This window comes from Protopterus annectens, chromosome 8.part0 (genome assembly GCF_019279795.1).
Source record: "Protopterus annectens isolate FY-2018-M chromosome 8.part0, PAN1.0, whole genome shotgun sequence".
Classification (NCBI taxonomy): Eukaryota; Metazoa; Chordata; order Ceratodontiformes; family Protopteridae; genus Protopterus; species Protopterus annectens.
In genome coordinates, this window is record NC_056741.1 from 885342923 (window position 1) to 885357820 (window position 14898).

Sequence of the window (14898 nt, forward strand, 5' to 3'; positions counted from 1 at the left end):
AATAACAAATGCTGTATATATTTTCTACCTACAAAGTAAAAATAAAAAATGTGCATGTATTTATAGAACAATATTTTTAAATGGGGATTCATATATCAAATGCTGTCTTCTTCAAAACAGGCATAAGGTTCTCTGATTCGTTTAACCCTGGCAACATAGTTGCATTCAACCTTAGCTGCCAGTTTAGCTCCTTAAGTGCCAGTTCTCCCAAAACCACCCTCTTGGACTTTTCCTCACTACTTCAAGGATACCAAAATGGAACTTTTAGAAAGAGGGACAACTAATACTGTGTTTGTAAAGGGCATTAGTCAAGTTTTGATGCTGAACAGCGTAATTGTGTTTATAAATTCTCTTATGGACACTTCTCTCTGTTTTTCCTACATATTAGTGTCTACTACTTGAACAAACCACCAAATATACTAGTCCTTTACTACCACAATTCCCTGTGTCCAGTTTTATATGTTGTGGCAGTTGACCTATTATCATGCTGTCCCCTTCAAATATAAAACTAAAGTACTTGCATGGTCCACATTTGTAAGTACCTTTCCTTTTATACATAGAATCTGGTAATGGATGCTCTAACCAAAATGTTAAATTAGGTTTGGTCTTATAAACAAAAAGTGATCCCTCCCCCAAGGTATTCCATATGTCTGTGTTATTCTAAAACATGACCCAGTTTCTAGACATAATTTTTCTTATCTCCATACTTAGGTCTCCATAGTAAATAACCATGGAATTAGCAAGGTTAAAAATCATATCATTGTGTTTTTGTTGACGTAACTATAGAACAGACAGTGAAATACAAGAGGAGAAGTATCCCCTTAAGAAGATCAGAGAGAATTGGTAACAAAAAAATCACAGCAGAATTTTTTTAGTATATCATTATACTCTGAAAGGACAGAAAGGGAAGGGGGCGACATATCTATGGAAGCAGAACAAGAGGGGAAATTATTAGGAACCAACAGAATTATTGAGGTATTTGATGGGAAAATACTTAGTTCAGATGGTTTTAACATTTTCAACTACACAGAACAAAAGGTGACAGAGACTCATTTTTCCGTCTTTAAAAAGGGTTTGAAATTTGTTCCAGGGCGGAAAAGTGATACGGCTAAAATCTTAACAGAACTCAAGCTTTTTACTAGGAAGATCAATTTCAGAGTTATGTTTAAATAAACCTAATGCAGAGGGTTTGGGAAACAGTTTGAAAAAGAAAAGCACATTCAACCCCCCACTGCACCCCACTATAGCTAATTTTGAAAATATTTGCAAGCAAGAAATATTTCAGATATATAGTCAATTTAATAAAAGATATTAAAATTTAAGTCAGGAAGAAGGGATGTTGTTAAAGAAAATTAGGCACAATCGAGATGTTCAGGTTATGAAACCAGATAAAGGGGGGGGGGGTGGGATGATATTGATGAATCAAACAGATTATATCAACGTAATGAGTGACATGCTACATGATACAGAAACTTATGCTATAGTATCAATGAATTAGATAAACATAGCACATAGAAAGATCCAGTTGTTTCTTGAAGACTCGTTATTCCAAGGGGTTATTAATGAAATGTTACTTAACATTTTGATTAACAATCATCCATTAATACCTAATGCCTTTGGAATACCTAAAGTCCATAAGAGAATAGAGAATACACCATTGAGAATGATAGTGGCAGCACATAATAGTTCAACCTACACATTAGATATTTTTATAGATAGGATTTTAAAAGACTTGTTATGCCCTGTGGAACATATATTGATAGATTTGTGGGACTTTTTGGACAAAATTAAAAAAGAATATTTTTCAGAAGAAGTTATTTTTTCCATATTGGACATAGTAGATCTGTTTACATTTTTACCTCATGGAATAGGATTAGTTGTTTTATGAAACTATAAGAGCATTAAGTAATTTTGACAATAGTATGCTCAATTTTATTATCAAACTCATGGAATTTATATTGAGTAACAATTTTATTTTTTTTGAAGGGGAGTACTTTAAGCAAACTAATGGGGTAGCTATGGACGCAAGTTGTGCCCCTATATATATATATATATATATATATATATATATATATATATATATATATATATGCTAACTTAGTTATGTAAGCATGGGAAACCAAGTTTGTAACAAAATCAAAATATAGTGAACAGTGGTATATATATTTAAGATACCTGGACGATGTGTTTATATTGTGGAAGAATAAGGATAGTGAAATTCAAGCTTTTGTGGAATATATTAATATGATTTGTCCATATTTTAAATTTATACATAAAAGTTCTATGGACAAGAGAGAGTATTTGGACATATTGTTGTTTAAAAATTCTCAAGACAAAAGTTTTGGATCTAGATTATACAGAAAACCAACATTTTTTAATACTTTTTTAGATTTTCAGAGTCATCATCAATATTATATTAAAAGGAATCTAGTTAAAGGTCAAATGATAAGGGTGGCGAGAATGTGCTCAGATATAGAAAATTTTAAACACAAATTAGGTTTACTTTATAGCATGTTTTCGGAAAGCTGATACCCCCCACTTGTTGACAGAATGTAGCAAGCAGGTGTTAGAAGGATGGGGTACTAAATATACACCACTCTTAAGCAGTGGGTTACTGGAACTTCACCAATAACACAAGGATATGAATTCTAACCTTGTAAATTCCATGGTTATTTACTATGGAGACCTAAGTACGGAGATAAGAAAAATTATGTCTAGAAATTGGGTCACGTTTAAGAATAACACAGACATATGGAATACCTTGGGGGAGGGACCACTTTTTGTTTATGAGACTAAACCTAATTAAAAATTTTGGTTAGAACATTCGTTACCAGATTCTAAGTACAAAAGGATAGGTACTTACAAATGTGGAGCATGCAAGTACTGTAGTTTTATATTTGAAGGGGACAGCATGATAATAGGTCAGCTGCCACAACATATAAAATTGGATACAGGGAATTGTGGTAGTAAAGGACTAGTATACTTGGTGGTTTGTTCCGGTAGTAGGCACTAATATGTAGGGAAAACAGAGATAACTCTCCATAAGAGAATTTACAAACACAATTATGTTATTCAACATCAAAACTTGAATAATGCCCTTTACAAACAAGTTTTAGTTGTCCCTCTTTCAAAAAGTTCCATTTTGGTATCCTTGAAGTAGTAAGGAAAAGTCCAAGAGGGGGGTTTTGGGAGAATGAACTGGCACTTAGGGAGCTAAACTGGCAGCTAAGGTTGAATGCAACTATGTTGCCAGGGTTAAACAAATCAGAGAACCTTATGCCTATTTTGAAGAAGAGAGCATTTGATATATGAATTCCCATGTAACAATATTTTTCAATAAATACATGCATACATATTTTTTATTTTTACTTTGTAGAAATATATAAATTTTTTTATTATTATATAAACATATATATGGGAGAAAATTGATATGAATTGCTTTACTGCTTCCTGCCATTATCATTATTTTTAGATTGAATAGTGTAAAAGTTTCATTAGAACAGATATTTAACCTAGAATTAGTTGTTTTACAATAATATAGATTTTAATTGAGTTTTTCTGTGTATTTTTAACAAGTATATTGTTAGAAATGGTTATTACACATGACAGTGAATGAGTAGTCAGTAGTGGGTCATGTGATTAATTAATTTTGCTTAAAAGTATCAGTTTGTAATGAATTCTTGTTCTGAAGAAGTCCCTAGTTCAACAGGGGCGAAAGCGCTTAACTTTTAATAAAGAATTTTACTTTTATGGCTGGAGTGTATGCCTTGGACTATACCACACTTGGAAGTATTTTGTTTATGGTATGAATTGTCTTCCTGATCTAGCGCTATTGGAATTTATTAACTTATATACAAACTAACTGCTGTGATCATACATGCTCACTCACTGGCTGCTTCTACAAAATGGCACTAGGGATTGCACATGTCTGGAATTTACACATGCGCGCACAGCCTCACATGCTTCTTAAAGACATAGCACACACATATGTTATATTCTGATCTACATGAAGTATCTCCCAGAAATCACAATATCTGTAATGAATGAGAGCTGCTCTCAGCAAAGCTAAAAATACAGCATCAATGGGACCTGACGGTGTCCCGGGTTGCGTGCTACGTGAACTCCTAGAGGAGCTAAACCCGCACATAAGAATGCTGTTTAATCTTAGCCTTACTACAGGATATGTACCTGAACACTGGCGTACAGCAACAGTGGTCCCACTCCACAAAGGAGGCACCTCTACAGACCCTGGAAACTACTGCCCCATAAGCTTAACCAGCCTGGTTTGCAAAGCTATGGAAAGGATCATTATGGAACTCATAAACAAAGACATCGGGGACCTACAGACAATTGACCCTACCCAGTTCGGCTTTGTAAAAGGCAGATCCTGCCTTTTGAACCTGGTGGACTTTTTTGAAACAGTCACTAGAGCCATCGATGAGGGCAAAGCAGTTCATACAGCCTACCTGGACCTGGCAAAAGCCTTCGACACAATACCCCACTCAGGCATCATAGACAAGCTCAGCAGCTTAAATGTAAACCCGTATGTCACAAGATGGGTTGCAAACTGGCTAAAGGACAGAACTCACAAGGTCAGAATAGCTGGAGCTATGTCAGATTCTAAGCCAGTCACAAGTGGAGTCCCACAGGGCTCTGTCTTGGGACCCCTCTTGTTCGGCATTTATTTCTCAGATGTGCAGGCAAACATAGGGGGGTTGTGGCTGACAAAGTTCGCAGATGACTGCAAACTAGGTGCCATAGTCGATACACCAGCTGACACATGCATCCTTCAGAAGGGCCTTACAGAAACAGATGACTGGTGCCAGAGTCATGGCCTTAAACTAAATGCCAAAAAATGTATAGTCATCCCCTTTGGGAAAAACAAAGTACCCACAAATTACCACATAGGTGGTAATCCATTAAGTATGGAAAAAGTAATCAGAGACCTGGGGACCCAAGTTGACAGTGACCTCTCATTTGACACCCACGTCGCCAAAGTGGTTAGAAAGACCTTCTACCTTGCCCACCTTATCATGAAGGGATTCACATCCAGATCAAAGGATGTCATTGTACCCCTATATTCCTCCCTTATCAGGCCTATGATTGAGTACAATGCCCCATTTGGTATGTACCTCACCCAGCACCTGCAGCAGCTGGAGAGACCCCAAAAGTACCTCACCAAGAGGATCAAGGGTCTCCAACATATGTCATATGCTGCCAGACTAAAGAAGCACCAGCTCTATTCAGTAGCATACCGCCTGCTCAGAGGTGATCTGTGCCTGACGTACAAGGCCATGTCCAATCCGGAATTAATGGACATGCTCCACCTCAAAAAATCCAAATCCATCAGAGCCACGAGAGCTAAAGATCTAAACCTCAGCACAAATATGAATAGGACATGCTGGAGGGACAGATTCATAACCCAGAGGTTTCCCGCACTCTGGAACAGGATCCCAGTCCATGTTAGGCAGAGCCCCTCACTGACTCTCTTCAAGAGAAATCTTGACGAGTGGATGGTTGATCGTAGGTTTACCCCGGGGGTCATCTCTGTGTCACTACTAGACAGATGCACAGTAAACTAAATTTATTTTGTACACTTTTGTATCATTACATGAGGTGGCGAAAGCCACGTACACTATGGCTAGGCTTATAAATGCCCTAGGGCAGATAGCCTACTACTATACTATGAAACTATGAATATTGAAACAGTGCCTCCTTTAGTTTTCTTGACTTTAGTTTGTGGTCTGAACATGGGAAAGGAGTTACAGTATGTTATGGCTGGGGTGCTCTACACAGCCTTGAATCAAGTCTCCGTGACTGCACAAACATCTTTGTCTTCCAAGGTGAGGACTACTTCCAGTGAGTGCAGTTTCATGTTAAGACTCCTAGCATTTAGCAGCATAACCTTGAGGAAAAGTACCAACATCCTGGAAGAAAGTGGTGGCAGCTGTAATACCTAAGGAGTGTAAAGATCCATCAGATCCAGCTTCATACAGGCCCACTTCAATACTAAACCATGATCATAAAGTGTTTATGTCTATAGTGGCTAACGAAATGGCAAAAGTGATGCAGAAAATTGATAGATATGGATCAATGTAGTTTTGTGGAGTGGAGGCAAACTTTTGACAACATTAGTAGAATACTGATGATCCAGAGGGAAGCAGAATGTAAGAAAATACCACTGTTGTTGGTACTAACGCAGCAAAAGCATTTGACAGAGTAGGCTGGGACTTTAGAAGCAGAGCAATGGAAGCATTTTCATTTCCTGATAAAATTATAAGGTTGATTAGGAGGATATATGAGGGATCTGAGGTGAAAACTAAAGTGGGCAGGGAGTCCTCTCTGATAATCACTGCTTGAGCAGAGGAACCAGGCAAGGGTGTCCTCTCTTCCCTTTGGTATTTGCATTATATTTAGAACCACTGGCAAAGAAAATAAGGGACTCAGAAATTCAAGGTTATAATTGGTAAGGTAGTCAAGAAACAGTGAATTTTGATCAGGACAAAATGAAAGGCAGTGATGTGTAACAGAATAGTGATAAAGATGCAGAGAATAGCATCAGAAATGAACTGCAGACATGCAATGCAAAGTATGGAAGTAACATTTCACCTAACTTAAGTAACTCTGCTAAGCCAACCAATCATAGTACTGTACCCACTTAGGATGTTAATCTACTGCTCATCCAATCTCTCCAGGAGTTAGGGAAAACTACCCCAGCAATGTTGTGCTTTCCATAAGCAACTAAAACCAGGAGAAGACATATTGTAAATCAATTTGTTATCCTTCTCAATTATAGCGAGCATCATCTGCTCTCTCGGAGCCTTATTCTACATCTCTCTGCTTTTACTATGATAGTAAATCTATCACAGGAAGCCTAAACTTAGGAATATCTTCTAAAATTGTATAGTATATTGTAGAGAACAAATGTATCCTATCTGTTAGTTAATATGTATGTCAAAGTCGCTTCTATGGAAATTGTATGTCAAACGTCTGTCCTTAAAACTAAGTTTTGTAAAAAATTGTTCTCTTGGAGCTTTTCTCCCCAGGCCTCCACTGAAAATGGACTTGTAATCCAGTTGGACCCTCCCGGTCAACAAATGTAAAATAAGTAAAATAAATAATAAATAAAATTACTATGGGAATTTCACTGTTTGAAACTGTTGAAAAACAAGTAGAGGAGTCAGTCAAGAGCACGTGATGAAGAAAATATTACATTTCATGATTTTGCTGCAATGATATGAAACAGAGCTATGTGATACAGCTCAAATAAAGTGGCATTTCTGTCATTTTGCTGTATAATCTATGCCAGTACTGAAATTTGGATCGTAGCCTGTAGGACTAATAACTAAATTAATAAAACAACAGGCTGCAGCTATACTTGGAAATGCAGAACTCAGCACAAAAAAATAATAGGTCAAGTGAAAGTGAAAAAAATATATATAATACTTCTTTGGAAAATGGTACTACCAGACACATTATAACATGCTGTCATTCTCATTTTGAATAAGAAAAAAAAACTGCAGAGATTGTTAAAATACATAGAGCAAAAGAAACTGACAATGAACAAATCCAGGAATTTAACAAGATGCAATACAAAATGCATTTGATGTGGATTCCAAATAGGCACTGAATAACATGAAATGCAAGGTATAGAGAACTCCATGTACTAATGTTTGTGAGTTGAATCACACATGCTTTCTACAGAAGTAGCAGCAGGTAATAAAATCCATGAAGTTCTATTGTTTGGCGAAGACAAAAGCCACTGACTAAGCTAATTAACATCTCAAAAAGACTGAATAACTCTGTTTACTAATTCTTTCCACAGAAACTAGGAGTCAGGAGAAGGCAGATCATTAAAAATATTTAGAAGATACTTTTCTTTGAAAATAACAAGCCACAAGTTAAAATAATGAATTTCTCAACCTAAAAAGTGTTGTGAGTAGATCAGGTAAAAAATAAATAAATAAATAAAGAAGGACTGTGATTAAAGGGCTGAAACTTCCTGTAGGTAACCCAACCCCTAACCAACATATACAAGTCTCGAGCATGCTCAGAATTACACACTGTCCAAGGTAAACATTGCAGAATGTAAACAAAGAAAAGCTTGGATTGTCCAAGTAAGAGCACACAGAGACCACCATCAGTCTAGGGCTGGTTTCTCCCTCTTTCTCCAGATCTCCAAAAAGACTCCCCACTGGTACAGTATATAGTTGAGATCCCAGATGAGTGGCCAAGCTAAGACCTCCAGCACCCTCTCTGTCCAACCAGTGCTTTGTGTCCCTGACCAGGTAGCTGACACACACACACTTTGAGATTTGATTTATACAGTCACACAAACATGCACCTCGGAAAGGCTGGCACAGGTTCACTAGCTATGCCCCCTTCTGCCCAGACTATAAGGTAGTTATTACTGCCACCAGCCATGTCCTTATCAGCTACTTTAAGGGCCTTAACAAAGGTGTATCTTATTGTATAATGTTACTATTAATCCAAATGGTAATTTCACTACAACAAAAGGTTTAAATATATTTAACTATAAATAATAAAAGAACAATAAAATACTCAGTATATAATCACAGTTACATCAGAGTTCGAAATCACAGGAAATATTTAAAACAACATTGCAGGACAGTCTCAAATAAATAAAGAAAACATCTAAGCTATATTCATTATATTCCTGACTGTATCTAAGAGAAATTACTATACCCTAGTTAACTTACTTACAGAGCAACAAACAAGATGTGGTGAGTGGATGTTCTTGCCAGGTCAAAGACAAAATACAAAATGCCCAGTCTCTCTCTCTCTCTCTCTCTCTCTCTCTCTCTCTCTCTCAGAGAATTCTTAAATGAATATTTAAATTTTACTGCTGGGGTAGCTTGCAGCATGACATCACTACTTGTCCTCTGACAATCCCAGGTGAAATCTTCACTGCAGCTGGTAGCATTTGGCACCTACCTGTGAAAATACATTAACAATGGCTTCTCTAAGATCTAAAGCAGATCCTGGAAGTCAAAAATCATTAAACACTTCCAAGACAATATAAAAAACTTCTAGTTCCAGACATTGTGTCTGTTGCTGTTTAACAACAAACCAGTGACCATCAAATTGTTTATTGCACTTGCTTCTGACATCTCGGCTACAAGCCTTCAAGGAATATCAATTTTTTTATTTTCTTTGTAGTTTGTTATTGTGTCTGTTGCTGCACTGAAATTGAGAGAAAATCTTCTGTGTATGGCCCAGCCATAAAGGAACTTAATTTCAACTATTCTTCTGGAGTTTTATTAGTTAATCTCCTGTGTTTCCATCTCCCCTGTTAAAATATATACATCTAAACAGTTACCATAGTGCATAAATATTTCTGCTCAGTACTTTACAAAATATCTGTTCAGCACACGTCTGTACAAACCATCGCATTTGACATACAGTTCTAATACATTTGTAACACAAGCATCCTACATGAAGCATGCTGACATTCACAAATGGCACTTGGTTATTTACAAAATTCCAGACAGCTGTGCTGGCAGTATCTCCCTCTTGTTACACCTTCACACAAATCATGTCAACATTTACAAATGACGTGATTATTTATAAAATTCCAGACAGCTGTGCTGGCAGCATCTCCTTTTGGTACACTTTTATATAAATCATATTAATATTCATAAATGACATAATTATTTACAGAATTCCAGCTAGCTGGGCTAGCAGTAGCTCCTTTTGTTACAGATGGCTTCACCGACTGTATGAATATTCATCAGGTGTTTTGATCGTGTGGTGTACAGATCCGGCATACTGGATAAATAGAAAGCTATAACAGCTGTTTGTGGATTAAGTACGTTTGTCTTTAATAATGCAAATATGCAAATGAATGATTAAAGGTTGTATATTTTTGGTGATGGGAATACTGATTCTGTACTAAAGAATGATAAGTTTGGAAAGCCTGTTAAAGGGCATGGCTGCTATAAAGTAATGCAGTAACTAACACATGGAAAATACAAAATAAATCAGCAGTCTAATTTTGTAATGAGGATGTGACCTTTTTTATTGTTATTCATCTTTGTCAGTTATAGTGGTGAACTACCAAATCCTTTTAACACAATTCTATCCAGCGAAGGTAGGTAGGATGGGTTGCATAGTTTTGAATACCATGACATTAAAATTAGGGTTAGGGATAGGAGAAGGATTAGGTCTGAAATGCTACTTTAGCAGAAAACATCCTGGGGAAAGCAATGTGTTTTTAAAAGTGCACCATCACTCCACCTTCTCTTAAAAAGACTCACTGCCCTAAGGCAAAGTGAAATGTCTTAAAACTTACATTTAACACCTGCAACATTTAATTCCTTTATCTCTGGAGTGTCCCAAGTATCAGGAGCATTCACAAATCACATTTACAGAGGGTGATTTCCATATGTGTCAGTCCATAGCGCTCAACCTCTTAGTTTCATAGGTTCAGAAGTAGGTATTAGGCTATTGGCCCTAGGGCCTATATAAGCCTAGCCAAAAAGGTACCCTGGCTTTCGCCACCCAAGAAAAATATTTTCCTGTGCCCCTGTCGAGCAGAGCCACAGAGGTGATCCCCTGGGTGAATTTCCTATTTCCCATCCAATCATCAAGATTTTTCTTGAAGAGTGCTAATGAAGAGCTTTGTTTGATATAGATAGGTACTTTGTTCCAGAGTATGGGAAGTCTCTGGGACAGGAATCTATCCCTCCAGCATGTTCTGTTTATTGTGATGTCAAGGTTTAGGTCCCTAGAGCATGTAGCTCGGAAGGATGTGGAGCATGACCAACAGCTCTGGGTTTGACATAGCTTTGTATGATAGACAGAGATCGCCTGTGAGTAGGCGATATGCAACGGAGTAAAGCTGGAGTTTTTTGAGGCGGTCTGCATAGGGCATCTGTTTGAGGCCAGTAATTCTCTTTCTGAGATATTTCTGCAGCCTATCCAGTTGTTGTAGATGTCTTGTGAGGTACATACTAAAAGGGGCATTGTACTCTATAATGGGTCTAATGAGTAACGAGTAGAGGGGAACAATGACCTCTTTTTTCCTGGATGAGAAACCTTTTGTGATGAGGTGTGCCATGTAGAAGGATTTCCTGACTACTGTGGTGATGCGATTATCAAAGGAGAAACTACTGTCCACCTGTGTCCCATGGTCTCTTATCACACTTTTGGTGTTAAGTAGACTACCACCTATGTGGTAGCTCAAGGGGACAGAGTTTTTACCAAAGGGGATGACAATGCACTTTTTGGCATTGAGCTTGAGGCCATGGCTTTGACACCAGGCATCTGTCTCAGTGAGGCCCTTTTGTAGGATGTCCACATCGTTAGGAGTTTCAATTATGGCTCCTAGTTTCCAGTCATCTGCAAACTTCATTAGCCAAAGACCTTCTGTGTTAGCCTGTACTTCAGAAAAGTAGATACCAAACAGAAGAGGACCCAGGACTGAACCTTGTGGTACTCCACTTGTCACTGGTCTGAAGTCAGATTTGGAGTCTGCTACTTTCACAGTGTGGGTTCTGTCAGTGAGCCAGTTGGCAAACCATCTTGTAACATGGGGCTTTATACCTAGTTTAGTGAGTTTATCTATAATTCCAGAGTGGGCGATGGTGTCAAAACCCTTGGCGAGATCTAGATAGGCTGTGTGAACCACCTTACCCTCGTCTACGGCTTTGGTGACTGCTTCAAAGGAGTCTATCAGGTTTAGAAGACATGATCTGCCTTTTACAAAGAGTTTGGAGATTACCAATGCCTTTGTTTATAAGTTCCATGATGACACATTCCATGTCCTTGCAGACCAGTCTCATTAGGCTAATGGGGCGGTAGTTCCTGGGGTCTGCAATGGATCCCCCTTTGTGGAGTAGGATAACCATTGCTGTGTGCAATTTAGTGGGCACAAAGCCTGAGGTGAGGCTATGATTGAACATGGTGCTTAGGTGGGGTGCCAGTTCATTCTGTAGTTCATGTAGAACGCAGCCTGGGATGTTGTCAGGTCCCATGGATACTGTGTTCTTGGCTTTGGAGAGTGTGGTTTTTACCTGTGCAGCCATGATTACAGGAACTCTGCATTCTTCCAGTATAGAGATGGGCCCTTTAGGAGGTGAGGGGGGTTAAAGTTAGCACTGAACCTATCTGCCAGGATGTTGGCAAAATCAGTTGGTTCTATATATTTAGTGCCATTGTGTTGTAACTCAGAGCAGATCTGAGTGTTGCCATTCAGATTTTTGACATAGCTATAGAATGCTTTGTGGTTCTCTTTAGAATCAGTGGCGATTTTGTTTTTGTAACTAGCTTTGGAGGATTTTATGAGGGATCTCAGCTTCTTACTGAGGCTGACCAGGGAGTTCTTCCAATCATGGGATTTTACTCTTTTTTGCAACAGTTTCTTTCTTCTGTTGCAGAATTTGTTTATGGCAGGGGACCACCAGATTGGCTTCCTTTTTTTGGAGGATAACATCTTGGTTTTGTTAGGTATAGCACAATCCATGCACTCTTGTAAGTGCTTATAAAGTGCATTTGTGTAGGATTCAGCAGTCATACCTCTATTGTCCATCTGCATGGGTGTCGTGAAGTTTGCCACTTCTGTCTTAAGAAGCATGAAAATACCCTTTTGGCAAAAACAATGTGCCCACAAACTACCACATAGGCGGTAAACCATTAAGTACAGAGAAAGTAATTAGGGATCTGGGGACCCAAGTTGATAGCAATCTCTCCTTTGACAACCACATTGCCAAAGTGGTTAGAAAGACCTTCTACATGGCCCACCTCATCATGAAAGGATTCACATCTAAATCAAGAGAGGTAATCGTGCCCCTTTATTCATCCCTCATCAGGCCCATCATAGAATACAATGCCCCTTTTGGGATGTACCTTACCCGACACCTGCAGCAATTAGAAAGACCCCAAAAGTACCTCACCAAGAGGATCAAGAGACTCAAACAGATGCCATATGCTGCTTCTTAAAACAGATGACATATGCTGCTTCTTAAGACAGATGTGGCAAACTTCATGACACCCATGCAGATGGACAATACAGTTACGACTGCTGAATCCTACACAAATGCACTCTATAGGGTTGGGAGGATGGCCTAATGGTTAAAGTGTTTGCCTTACAAGCACAAGGTGCACGGTTTGAGTCTCACAAGGGATAATTGGCTAGGCTTACAATGGCTCGCAAGGGCAGTTAGCTTAGTACTAACCTATGAACCTATGAACCTATAAGCACTTACACGAGTGCATGGGTCGTGTTATCCCAAACAAAACTAAGACGCTATCCTCCAAAAAAAGGAAGCCAATCTGATGGTCCCCTGCCATAAACAAACTCTACAACAGAAGGAAGAAACTGTTGCAAGAGAGAGTAAAACACCATGAGTGGAGGAGCTCACTGGTCAGCCTCAGTAAGAAGCTGAGATCCCTTATAAGATCCTCCAAAGCTAGCTACGAAAACAAAATCGCCACTGATTCTAAGGGCAACCACAAAACATTCTATAGCTATGTCAAGAATCTCAATGGCAACACCCAGATCTTATCTGAGTTACAGCTCAACGGCATGAAAATTACAGAACCAACTGATATTGCCAACATCCTGGCTGATAGTTTCAGTGCTAACTTTACCCCCCACCCCCACCCCCTAAAAGGCCCATATCTATACAGGAAAAATGTAGAGTCCCTTTAATCACATCTATACAGGTAAAGGCTGCACTCTCTAAAACCAAACACACAGCATCCATGGGACCGGACAACATCTCAGGCTGCGTTTTACATGAACTTCAGAATGAACTGGCTCCCCACCTGAGCACCATGTTCAATCATAGTCTCACATCAGGCTTTGTGCCCACTGAATGGCACACAGCAACAGTTATCCCACTCCACAAAGAAGGAGCCACAACTGATTTTGTGAACTATCGCCCTATTAGCCTGACAAGCCTGGTCTGCAAGACCATGGAACCTATCATCATGGAACTCATAAACAAAGACATTGGTAACCTCCAAACTCTGGACCCCACCCAGTTCGGGTTTGTGAAAGGCAGGTCATGCCTTTTGAACCTGATCGACTTCTTTGAAGCAGCCACCAAAGCCGTAGATGAGGGTAAGGTGGTTTACACAGCCTATTTTGACCTCGCCAAGGCTTTCGACACCATCCCCCATTCTGGAATTATAGCTAAACTCACTAAACTTGGTATAAATCCTGACGTCACAAGATGGGTTGCCATCTGGCTCACTGACAGAACCCACACTATAAAATTTGCAGACTCCAAATCTGACTTCAAACAAGTGACAAGTGGAGTACCATAGGTTTCAGTCCTGGTACCTCTCCTGTTTGGTATTTACTTCTCTGCAGTACAGGCTAACACAGAAGGCCTCTGACTAACGAAGTTCGCAGATGACTGCAAACTAGGAGCCATAGTCGAGTCACCAAATGATGTGGACATCCTACAGTAGGGCCTCACTGAGACAGATGCCTGGTGTCAGAGGCATGGCCTCAAACTCAGTGCCAAAAAGTGCATTGTCATCCCCTTTAGTAAAAACTCTGTACCCATGAACTACCACATAAACGGCAGTTTACTTAACACCGAATGTGTGATAAGAGACCTTGGGACCCAGATGGACAGCAGTCTCTCCTTTGATAATCACATCGCCACAGTAGTCAGGAAATCCTTCTATGTGGCACACCTCATCACAAAAGGGTTCTCATCCAGAAGAAAAGAGGTCATTGTTCCCCTCTACTTGGCACCCATTATAGAGTACAATGCCCCTTTTGGAATGTATCTCACAAGACATCTGCAGCAGCTGGAAAGGCCACAGAAGTACCTCCCAAAGAGGATTACTAGCCTCAAACAGATGCCCTACTCTGACCTCCTCAAAAAACTCCAGCTTTACTCTGTAGCATATCACCTACTC